Here is a 12,216-nt window from a genome sequence, read left to right on the forward strand (position 1 = left end):
TGGATTCTGCTGAGTCCTTGCTAGATATACCTGTAATGGTCTACCCTGAGGAAACAGTCCCCCCCCCCACCTCCAGTCTGCCCTGAGGACACATACCCAACCTCCAGTCTGCCTTGAGGAAACAGCTTCCTGACCTCTAGTCTGCCCTGAGAAGCCTGCCATCCAATCTGCACCTAAAGAGATTAATCCCTTCAGTGCCACCTAAACCTGTAATCACCTCCCATGAGGAAGCAGCCCTCACTCCTCCATCTGGAGAGATTAATCCTGTTTCACTAGATGGAAATAGAATGGAAAGTCCTGAGGTAATTGGCTTGAAGGCTACTTCCAATTCTTTTCATGACCCACCCCCACCCCCACTCTTTTCTTCAAGACCTGCAACTAGATTAAAATCCCATGAGGCCCTGAAGAGTGAGGTACAAAATATGACCTATGAGGAAGTACACTATACTCCAAAAGAACTGCTTGAGTTTTCTAATTTATGTAGACAGAAATCAGGGGAATATGTGTGAGAATGGATATTAAGAGTGCAGGAAAATGGTGGAAGGAATATAAAATTTGATCAGGCTGAATTTATTGATATGGGCCCACCAAGCAGAGATTCTGCATTCAATGTTGTAGCTTGAGGATTTAGAAAGGACAAAACAGTTTGGGTGGTTGGCTGAAATGTGGATAAAAGGTGGCCAACATTACTTGAGGCTGAAATGCCAGAACTGCCTTGGTATAATGTAGAGAAGGGGATCCAAAGGCTTAGAGAGACTGAAATGTTACAATGGATTTATCATGGAAGATCTTCTCACATACCCCTGGAATGTCCAGAGGACACACCTTTTACCAGGACTGTGAGGAATAAATTTGTGAGACTAGCTCCATCATCCCTAAAGTCCTCTGTAGTTGCCCTTCTCTGTAGATCAGATATTACTGTGGGAACTGCTGTCACTGAGCCGGAATACTTAAACACAATGAGGATAATCAGATCATGAATTGGCAGAAGCCATGTGGCAGCAGTTAATCACAAAAGACAAGGTGAACATGGCTACCATAATGGAAAACAGGCTCAACGCAGTAGTCAAAATAATCTGAATCACAGAGACTTATGGCATTGGCTAGTAGATCATGGAGTACCTAGAAGTAAAATAGATGGGCAGTCTACTAAATTCTTGTTTGACCTGTATAAGCAGAAGTATTCTACGTCAAGTGAATGAAAGGCTAATTTGAATTACAAAAGCAGAGAGTCATGGCCCTTAATCAATTACCAGACTTGAGACAGTTTACAAACCAACAACCCCTTGAATGAGGGGAAGGCCAGGTACACTTGGGGAAGGACCCTGTTACACTGCCAAAAATTTATACTGTTAATCTTCCTCCCAGCCTTCCCCAAGGGGATCTACAACATTTTACCAGGGTAAATGTACATTGGGGAAAAGGAAATGATCATATTTTTCAGGGATTATTAGACCCTGGCTCAGAATGGACATTAATTCCAGGAGACCCAATATGTCACTCTGGTCCACCAATCAGAGTAGGGCTTATGGAGGTCAGGTTATCAATGAAGTATTAGCACAGGTCCATCTCACAGTGGGTCCAGTGAGTCCCTGGACCCACTTTGTGGTTATTTCCCTAGTTCCAGAATGCATAATTGCAATAGACATACTCAGCAAATGTCACAATCTCCACATTGGTTCCCTGATTCGTGGATTAAGGGCTATTATGGTAGGAAAGGCCAAGAGGAAGCCACTATAACTGCCAATGCCTAGCAAAATAGTAAACCAGAAGTAATACCAGATTCCTGGAGGGATTGCAGAGATTAATGCCACCCTTAAGGACTTGAAGGATGCAGGGGTGGTGATTCCCACCACATCCCATTTCAACTCTCCTATTTGGCCTGTGCAGAAAACAGATGGGTCTTGGAAGATGACAGTGAATTGTTGTAAGCTTAACCAGTGATTAATCCATTTGCAGCTGCTATTCCAGATGTGGTATCATTCCTTGAGCAAATCAACACATCCCCTGGTACCTGGTATGCAGCTATTGATCTGGCAAGTGTTTTTTTCTCAGCAGCTGTTCATAAGGACCACCAGAAACAGCTTGCACTCAGCTGGTAAGGCCAGCAGTATACTTTCACTGTCCAATCTCAGGGTTATATCAACTTTCCAGTCCTGTGTCATAATATTGTCTGCAGGGAACTTGATCATTTCTCCCTCTCACAAGACATCACACTGGTCCATTATATTGATGATATTATGTTGATTGGACTTAGAAGTAACAACTGCTCTAGATTTATTGGTAAGGCATTTGTGTGTCATAGGATAGGAGATAAATCCAACAAAAATACAGGAGCCTTCCTGTATTTTCCCTTCAGTAAAATTTCTAGGTGTCTGGTGGTGTGGGGCATGTTGAGGTATCCCTTCTCAGGTGAAGGATAAGCTGTTGCATCTGGCCCCTCCTATGACCAAAACAGAGACACAATGCCTAGTTGGCCTCTTTGGATTTTGGAGACAACATATTCCTCTTTTGGGTGTGCAACTCTGACCCATTTACTGAGTGACCAGAAAAGTTTCTAGTTTTGAGTGAGGATCAAATAAGAGGAGGCTCTGCAACAGGTCCAGGCTGCTGTGCAAGCTGCACTGCCACTTGGACCATATAATCCAGCTGACCCAATGGTGCTGGAAGTGTCAGTGGCAAATAGAGATGCTGTTTGGAGCCTTTGGCAGCTTCTATAGGAAAATCACAATGCAGGCCCTTAGGATTTTGGAGTAAAGCCTTACCATCCTCTGCAGATAACCACTCTCCTTTTGAGAAATAGCTGTTGCCTGCTATTGGGCCTTAGTAGAGACAGAATGCTTAACCATGGGCCACCAATATACCACGGGACCTGAGTTACCTATCATGAGCTGGGTGGTGTCCAATCTGTCAAGCCATAAAGTTAGGCATGCACAGCAGCACTCCATCATAAAATGGAAATGCTATATATGAGATAGAGCTTGAGCAGATCCTGAAGGCACAAGTAAGTTACATGAGAGAGTGGCCCAAATGTCCATGGCTCCCACTCATGCCACATTACCTTCTCTTTCCCAACCCAGAGCTATGGTCTCTCCGGGAGCTCCTTACAATCAGTTGACTGAGGAAGAGAAAACTCAGGCCTAGTTTACAGATGGTTCTGCATGATATGCAGGCTCCACCTGAAAGTGGACAGCTGCAGCACTGCAGCCCCTTTCTAGGATGTCCCTGAAGGACAGTGGTGAGAGGAAATCCTCCCAGTGGGCAGAACTTTGAGCAGTGCACCTGGTTGTTCATTTTGCTTGGAAGGAGAACTGGCCAGAGGTGCACTGTGTACTGATTCATGGGCTGTTGCTAATGATTTGGCTGGATGGTCAGGGACTTGGAAGGAACATGATTAGAAAATTGGTGACAAAGAAGTCTGGGGAAGAGGTATGTGGTTAGACCTTTCTGAGTGGGAAAAAATCATGAAGATACTTGTGTCCCATGCGAATGCTCACCAGAGGGTGACTTCAGCAGAGGAAGATTTTAATAATCAATTGGATAAGATGACCCACTCAGTCTATACTAGTCAGCCTCTTTCCCTAGCCACTCCTGTCATTGCCCAATGGGCTCATGAACAAAGTGGTCATGGTGGTAGGGATGGAGGTTATGCATGGGTTCAGCAACATGGACTTCCACTCACCAAGGCTGATCTGGCCACAGCCACTGCTGAGTGCCCAATCTGCCAGCAGCAGAGACCCACATTCAGTCCCCAATATTCACCATTCCCCGGTGGCAGGTTGATTACATGGGGCCACTTCCATCATGGAAGGGGCAGTGATTGGTTCTAACTGGGATAGACACATTCTCTGGATATGGATTTGCCTTCCCTGCACACAATGCTCCTCCCAAAATTACCATCTGTGGACTTATGGAATGCCTTATCCACCATCATGGTATTCCACACAGCATTGCTTCTGACCAAGGAACCCATTTCATGGCAAATGAATTGAGGAAATGGGCACATGTTCATGGAATTCTCTGGTCTTACCATGTTCCCCATCATCCAGAGGCAGCTGGGTTGATAGAATGGTGGAATGGCCTGTTGAAGACTCAATTATGGCATCAAATAGGTGGCAATACCTTGCAGGGCTGGGGCAGTGTTCTCCAGGAGGCTGTGTATGCTTTGAAACAGCATCAATTCTGTGGTGCTGTTTCTCCCATAGCCAGGATTCATGGGTCCAGGAATCAAGGGGTGAAAACAGGAGTGGCACCACTCACTATCACTCCTAGTGATTCACTAGGAGAATTTTTGCTTCCTTTCCCTGCAACCTTAAACTCTGCTGGTCTACAAGTCTTAGTTCCAAAAGGAGGAATGCTCCCACCAGGAGACACAACAATAACCACTTTGAACTGGAAGTTAAGACTGCCACCTGGCCACTTTAGGCTTCTTATGCCTCTGAATCAACAGGCAAGGAAGGGGATTACTGGACTGGCTGGGGTGATTGACCCCGACTATCAAGGGGGAACTAGGACTGCATCTATACAATGGAGGTAAAGAAGAGTTTTCCTGAAATACAGGAGATCCCCTAGGGCATCTCTTAGTACTACCATGCCCCGTGATTCAAGTCAATGGAAAACTGCAACAACCTAATCCTGGCAGGACTACCAATGGCCCAGAAATCTCAAGAATGAAGGTTTGAGTCACCCCACCAGACAAAGAACCATGGCCATCTGTAGTGCTTGCTGAGGGTAAAGGGAACATGGAATGGGTAGTGGAAGAAGGTAGTGATAAATATGAACTACAGCCATATGACTGGTTACAGAAATGAGGACTATGATGGCATGAATATTTCCTCCTTGTTTTGTTATGAGTATGTTTGTGTTTGTCTGTAAAGCAAATATCTTTGCTTTCTTCTTTGTCTTATCCCCTTATCATATGGCATAAGCTGTACTGTTCATTTAGCAGTATTTAATTTATAGGAAATCAAGTTTAAGAGTCAATATTACCCAAGGACTTGCACCCTGTTCTGGAGAGATTTCATGCATTTCCGGTTGTATGCAGGACAGCAAAATATATGTCTGTTATTGTGTTCTATTTAGAGATTAAGTATGGTTTAAGGTGTTGTGTATGGCTGCCAAATTGTCAAGGGGTGGACTGTGATGGTTAGGTTCCATGTGTCAACTTGGCCAGATAATGGTGCCCAGTTGCCTGGTCAAGCAAGCATTGGTCTAACCATTACTGCAAGGACATTTATGGTTGGATAATAAACCAGAAGACTGGCTTATTAAATTATCAATCAATTGACCACATCTGTGACTGATTACATCAATGAAAGGTGTGTCTTCTGCAATGAGAGAATTCAATCAGCTGGATTTAATTCAATCAGTTGAAGACTTTTAAGGGAAAAGAGGGAGAACCTTCACTTCTTTGGCTAGCAAATATCTCCAGGGAGTTCATTGAACACCTTCATCAGAGTTGCCACTTCACTGCGTGCCTTACAGAATTTGGACTTGTGCATCCTGCCCTATGGAATTTGGACTCATGCATCCCCACAGTTGCATGAGACTCTTTTATGAGATCTTATATTTACAGATATTTCCTGTCAGTTCTGCTTCCCTAGAGAACCTTAACACAAAGGAGATTTGTTAAGTTACAGATTTACAGTTCTAATGCCATAAAGGTGTCCAAACTAAGCATCAACAAGAGGATACCTTCACTGAAGGAAGGTCAGTGGCATCCGAAACACCTCTCTCAACTGAGAGGGCATGTGGCTGGCATCTGCTGGTCCTTTGTTCCCACTGTGTTTCAAAATGGCTTTCTCCAAAATGTGTCTCTCAGTTGCTCTGCATTCTTGCTTGTTCTCCCAGGATGTTCCTCTCTAACCATCCGGGAGTCCTCTCTTAGATTCTCCAGGACAAACTCTGAGCTAGAATCTCAGAGCATCAGCAAGCATCTGGGCCTGTGCTCTTTTTAAAGGACTCCAGTAAATTAATCAAGGTCCATGCTGAGTGGGCAGGGCAAATCTCCATGGAAACATTCAATCAAGAGGTCATACCCTAATCAAAAAGATTAATCAATCTGCCCCCACAAGATTAGATTAAAATATGGCTTTTGGGTGGACATAATATATCCAAACTGGCACAGAAGATGATATATATGTGACAACACATGAAAAGATATCCAGCATCATCAGTCATTAGGAAAATGCAAATCAAAATCACAATATGTTACCACTGCACACTTACTGGAATGCTGAAAATTAAATTGAGTGACAAATTAGAACTCTCATACACTATTAGTGGGGATGTAAAATGGTATAACCACTTGGAAAAGAATTTGGCAGTTTTGTGAAAAGTTACATACATATACCATATGATCTAGTCATTCCACTCCTAGGAAAATGAAAGCAAACAACGACTTGTGCACAAATATTCATCGCTTTATTTGTGATGGCTAAAAACTGGAAACAGTCCAAACGTCCATCCACAGGTGAATGGATAAACAAACTATAGTACATCCATACAATGGAACACCTTTCAACAATAAAAAGGATTGAAATATTGATACAGTACAACATAGATGTGGCTTAAAATAATTGTGCTAAATTAAAGAAGCCAGACAATATAGAATACAAACTGTATTATTCCATTTCATAAAATCCTAGGAAAAGCAAATTAATATATTATTGATAGTGGTTGTCTGTGGATGAGAGCAGGCAGGCCAGGGAGGGAGAAAATGATTACATAGAGGTACAAGAAAGTTTTGAGGGCAATGGATATGTTTATTATTTTGATTGTGATGATCATTTCATGGCATATACATATGTCAAGACATAAAAATATACACATTACAAATATGTTGTTTATTGTACATCAATCATACATCAATAGAGATATTAAACACACACACACATGCACACACACAGAACATGCATTTTTTTTTAAACTTGATAAGACTTTTTTATATTATACATATATGGCATTCCTTCTCCCTGTGGTTACTTCATTAATGATTTAATTTCTAAGTAACTTCCTTTCTTTTCCTTTACAATAAGCATGTACTTCTATTATAATTACAAAAAAATAGTCATAAAATGTTACATGGAGGCATTCACGGGGTTAAATCTGAAAATCCCAACAACAAAAAAGCCATGGCAGAACAGCCCCATTTTCTTTTTCTAAAGTTGTTTAGAAAAACAGCATAGAAGAAAACACAGCCATTTTACAAAGACGTCTTAAAGAAAATTGGTACGTATGCTTTTGAAATCTTTCTATAAATATTCAGGAGGAAAACTGCAGACTCTAAATTGCTGATACTGCTCTTTCCAGGATGTCAGCAATATACACAGGAAGGACTCAGCGGAACTATGAACGAGTTGTTCATTAAAGATACCTATGTAAATTACAAGGCAAAAAGTAATATTCAATATAAAATGCTCCCATTTTTGAGAAAGCTTCACAAAATAAGTTGGCAGTGATTACAGCAATGTTTTTGTTAGCAGTTTCACAAGGCTTTCTTTTATTCTTAATTACTTTTGTAACTACCAACACTTATTCATTTAGATATGTTAATAGTCCCTGGATTTCCACACACCTGTTTCTTCCAGCTGTCTGCAAGGCTGGTTCTCTGACATCTGTACAGATTTGGTAATTCCATTTCCTATCATTAAATTCACAGGAAAAGAAGACTTAAGATCAGCGTGGGGTTAAAGAGCTTATATTAAAGACAAAAGATAGTTAAGTGTGCATATTCTTGCAATGAAGTCAGTTCAATAAGGATAAATTCTGGGACACGTGCAATAATTACCAGATGGTCCTCTACCCTTTCATAGATACAAATAAATCTCTCTATTGAAGGGGTTCTCACAGTTGATAAGCCCTCTGTTGCTTGGCTTGTATTTATAATTATGTCGAATAGAAGGCTCAGGTGTCATGGTGGTTTTTGGTCATGAGAATTAGAGTAAAAATCAAATATTTACAAACTCAGCCATTCAAAACAGATCAGGGTGTTTACTAAGAAATGCTTTCAAGAGCCTGCTTTTCCCCCATATTCTTTTATTCAGAAAATACTGTGCACCTACAGGCAAGTATCTCGGTGCAGGGAGTACAGCAGTGTGGGCAATGTCCCTGAAGGCATGGAGCTTGGAAAAGTGTGGGAGGGACTATTAAACCTATGTTGGATAAGTGCTAGGAAGAAGAGGTATTATGGTAAAATAACAGCGAGTAACTGGTTTGCATGGGGGAGTACTTTTAATATAGGGTGGTTAACAAAGATTAAGAATGCATTATCTTGTGCTTGCTTCAGCAGCACATATACTAAAATTGGAACGATACAGAGAAGACTAACATGTCCCTGTGCAAGGATGACACACAAATTCATGAAGCATTCCGCATTTTTCTTCCATTGATTGTAACAAAGGCAATATACCAAAGCTAAATGTCTGTAAGAGGGGGATATAAGGGACAGGTATGGGATTATTGGTGTTAGTGTTGTTGTTGTCTGACTTTTTTATTGTATTGTATTTTATTTTTTCTTTTGTTGCTTTTCAGTTGTCATTTTTTTCTCTTTCTTTTTCTTTTTTCTTTTTTTGCCTTTTCCTCTTTCTTTGTGGAAGAAATGGAAATGTCCTTATATAGATAGTGCTGGTGAATGCATAACTATGTGATTATGCAGGGAACCATTGATCGTTTACTTAGGATAGAATGTATGGTGTGTGAATAAAACCATCCAAAAAATAAACAGAGGACTACAAGTGCCAGAGAAAATGTGGAGAGAGGGATGCACCTAATCACCGTTGGTGGGGAAGTAGAATGGTGCAGCCCATCTGGAGGGCAGTGTCGTGGTTCCCCAGGAAGCGCAGCATGGGGTTTTCATATGGTCCTGCAACTCAGTTACTGGGTATATACTTGAAAGAACTGAAAAGAGGGACACGAATGGACATTTGCACAGTGGGGTTTATGGTGTCAGAATTCACTATTTGCAGTGGATGGAGGTGGCCCAAGGGTACATCGACAAATGAACAGAATGGTGAACTGTGGTGTATACATGCAATGGAATATTGAGGAGCTACAAGAAGGAGTGAAGTTGTGAGGTGAATGGCCATTGAGGACAGTATGTTGAGTGAAATAAACCAGAAATGAAAAGAAAAACATTATAATGCCACACTGATATGGACTAACTATAATGTGCAAACTCTGAGAATTGAATTTGAAAGCGTAGGTTATCAGGAAAAGGCTTATTGTAAAGGTTCCTAGATCGTAAGCTCTTGGAACAGTTACATTTATTCGTGACTTGAAATGGTTATTTCTAAATTCTGAGATGCTGAGCTCTTTGCGTATAACCTGGTTGGTCTGTGGAACTTTTGGTATCTGTGTGACACCTGAAACTCAGAGCCAGAGTCTGGCAGCTATGAATGTCAGCATGACCCCATACAGCAAAGGTTAAGGAGTCTGAAAAAAGAGTTCATAGAGATATGAACAAAATGGACTTGGTTAGGACTAAGGCAAATCAGACTTAAGGGTAAAGGACGATAGTGACAGTGTTTTTAAAACTTCAACATCTGTGTGAGACAAAAGGAAGAGATGTTGTATTAGGTGCAAAAATCTATATTTTTTGTAACATTTAACTTGAAAGTTCAGTTTATTCAAACAACATAATTACATGGAACGTTGAATAGGGAGTGAAATCTGGTTGGTTTATACAGGTTAGTGTGAAGCCTCAATACATCCCAGAGTAATTTGGGCAGAGAATAAAGATATATTTGCAAAGCCCCCTTGAGGGACTGGGGGAAAATGTGGAAATATTAAATTTCCCCACCTTGGGAATTAATGATATTCTCACAAGCATTGAGGGCTACCAAGACCTCAATCTTGGAGCTTGCTCTTATGAAGTTTGTTACTGCAAAGGAGAGACTAAGCCTATTTAAAATTGTGCCTAAGAGTCACCCCCAGAGAACCTCTTTTGTTGCTCAGATGTGGCCTCTCTCTCTAAGCCAACTCTGCGGGTAAACTTACGGCCTTCCCCATGATGTGGTACATGACTTCCAGGGGTATAAATCTCCCTTGCAACATGGGACATGATTTGCAGGGATGAGCTTGGCCCTGGCATTATGGAATTGAGAAAGCCTTCTTGATCAAAATGGGGAAAAGAAAGGAAACAAAATATTCAGTCACCAAGAGATCTCAAATGGAGTTGAGAGGTCATTCTGGAGGTTATTCTTATGCATTATTTAGATATCCCTTTTTAGTTTTAATGTAGTGGAATAGCTAAAAGGAAATATCTGAAACTGTTGAACTGTGACCCAGTAGCCTTTATTCTTGAAGACGACTGTATAACTATATAGCTTACACTGTGTGACTGTGTGATTGTGAAAACTCTGTGGATCCCACTCCTTTTATACAGTGTATGGACAGATGAATAGAAAATGAGGACAAAAAGTAAACAAATAATAGGGAGAGATGGGAGAAATGAGATGTTTTGGGTGTTCTTTTTCACTTTAACTTTTATTCTTATTCTTTTTTGTTGTGGTAATGAAAACGAGCAAAAATTGATTGTGGTGATGAATGCACAACTGTATATTGGTACTGTGAACAACTGATTGTACACTGTGGATGACTGTATGGTATGTGAATATAGCTCAATAAATTAAAAAAAAAAACTACCAAGAAAATTAAAAAAAAAAAATGAATGAATTCTCTTGCTCAGTATTGCAGAGAGCACTGGAGAATGGGCACTGTAAATTAATGCAATTTACATTGAAAGGATTTGAGCCTAACATATTAATATTAATACATTTAAACGTATATAAATTAATCTAACAATTATATTTGTAGGACTTTACCTACAGGATTTGCACCAAGATACCAAGATTTTACTGTAAGGTCACTGATTGTAAAATTGTTTAGAGCTGTAAAAAAATTGGGAAAAACTGAATCCCTAAAATAGAGGATTCATTGAACAAAAAAAAATATGGTGCATCAGCAAAACAGAATATTATGCAGCCATCAAATCATACTGTGGTGTTTCTGATGCAATAGGGCAGATCCTCATCTTCCTCTTTAGACTCTTTCATGATAATAGAGGAATGTTTAGGAAGTGTAAGCCCACAACAAATGAAAGAAGGGAGTAGCCAGCAATAAGCAATGGGAGGTAAACGCAAGACTCTTCCTAGATGTGGCATCATCTAGATGAAGCCACAGCCTAGAGCACCTGGTATGAGCTTCAGTAAAGAAGAAGCTGATCAGCCTGGTAACTGCAAGAGGTAAAAAGCAAGCATGACAAAGGAAGGAATAATGAGGGCTAAAAATGGGCAGAACATGAAGGTCTGTGCATAAAAATACTTGAAACATGTCCCCCTCCCTTGCCGGCCTCTAATGGCCTGAAGCTTGATGGTCAATCCCAGAAAAAGCAATCACCTGCAGAGAACTAAGGGGCTAAGGCTGGGGGCTGGTGTCATAGGATAAATACCTCCTCATTCTATCACTTAAATGTCTCCTAACATCATAGCCAGTTTCTGCCCCTTACTCCAAAGAAAACCTGGCAGTAAACAAACTGTAACTAGCTCCATAGATGATGCATAGATGATGCATAGATGGCATAGATGATACCACCCCATTCTCAATACGAGCAAAATGAGACATTGAGGAAGGCTGGAGCATGCAAGGGAAATACCAAGATTTTAAAAAGACAGCAATAGCCTTTGGGGGGAAAAAAGGAGAGAAATTTAAAAATGACAAAATAAGAAAAACAAAGCTAGAGTCCTCAGAAACATTTCAGAATACATTACTTCTATAAAACAAAAACACATTATACACGTAAAAAAAAAAAAAAACAGAATAATAAAGAACTCTTCATAATTAAATATTTGGATTTGGAGAACAGAGTAGTAAGTGAAACTTACCACTACTGCCTTGTCATCCCAATTTCAAGCCAACTATTAGGTTTTTTAAGTGCCCCCCAGGAAGGGCCTGGAGAGTTAATGTCTTGGGCTCTGATGGGGTCTGGGTCAAGAGAGCAGTCCCACAACTTTTCCTCTGTGAGATAGAAGGAAGCTTGGGTATGGCAGCAAAAAGCCCAGGGAAATGAAGTATAACACCTTGAAACCTGGAGAGAGGTTGGTCCCCTGAAAGCCAAGGATCCCTGAAAGGAAGGGAAATTCTTGAGGGGCTACAGGGATATTAAAAAAGCAGCTGAGTTGAACCTAGCCCTGAGGCTTGGAAAGTTCTAGCCCAGTG

At 40.8% G+C, this 12,216-nt stretch overlaps 1 non-coding gene across 1 annotated transcript; it reads left to right on the forward strand.

Annotated features, from left to right (window-relative positions):
- Window positions 1-8,274: 8,274 nt before the first annotated feature.
- LOC119505834 lies at window positions 8,275-8,380 on the forward strand. Its single transcript, XR_005210869.1, has one exon. It is a non-coding gene; the product is annotated as a U6 spliceosomal RNA (small nuclear RNA).
- The last annotated feature ends 3,836 nt before the right edge of the window (window positions 8,381-12,216 follow it).

The sequence above is a fragment of the Choloepus didactylus genome, chromosome 10 (genome assembly GCF_015220235.1).
Source record: "Choloepus didactylus isolate mChoDid1 chromosome 10, mChoDid1.pri, whole genome shotgun sequence".
NCBI lineage: Eukaryota > Metazoa > Chordata > Mammalia > Pilosa > Megalonychidae > Choloepus > Choloepus didactylus.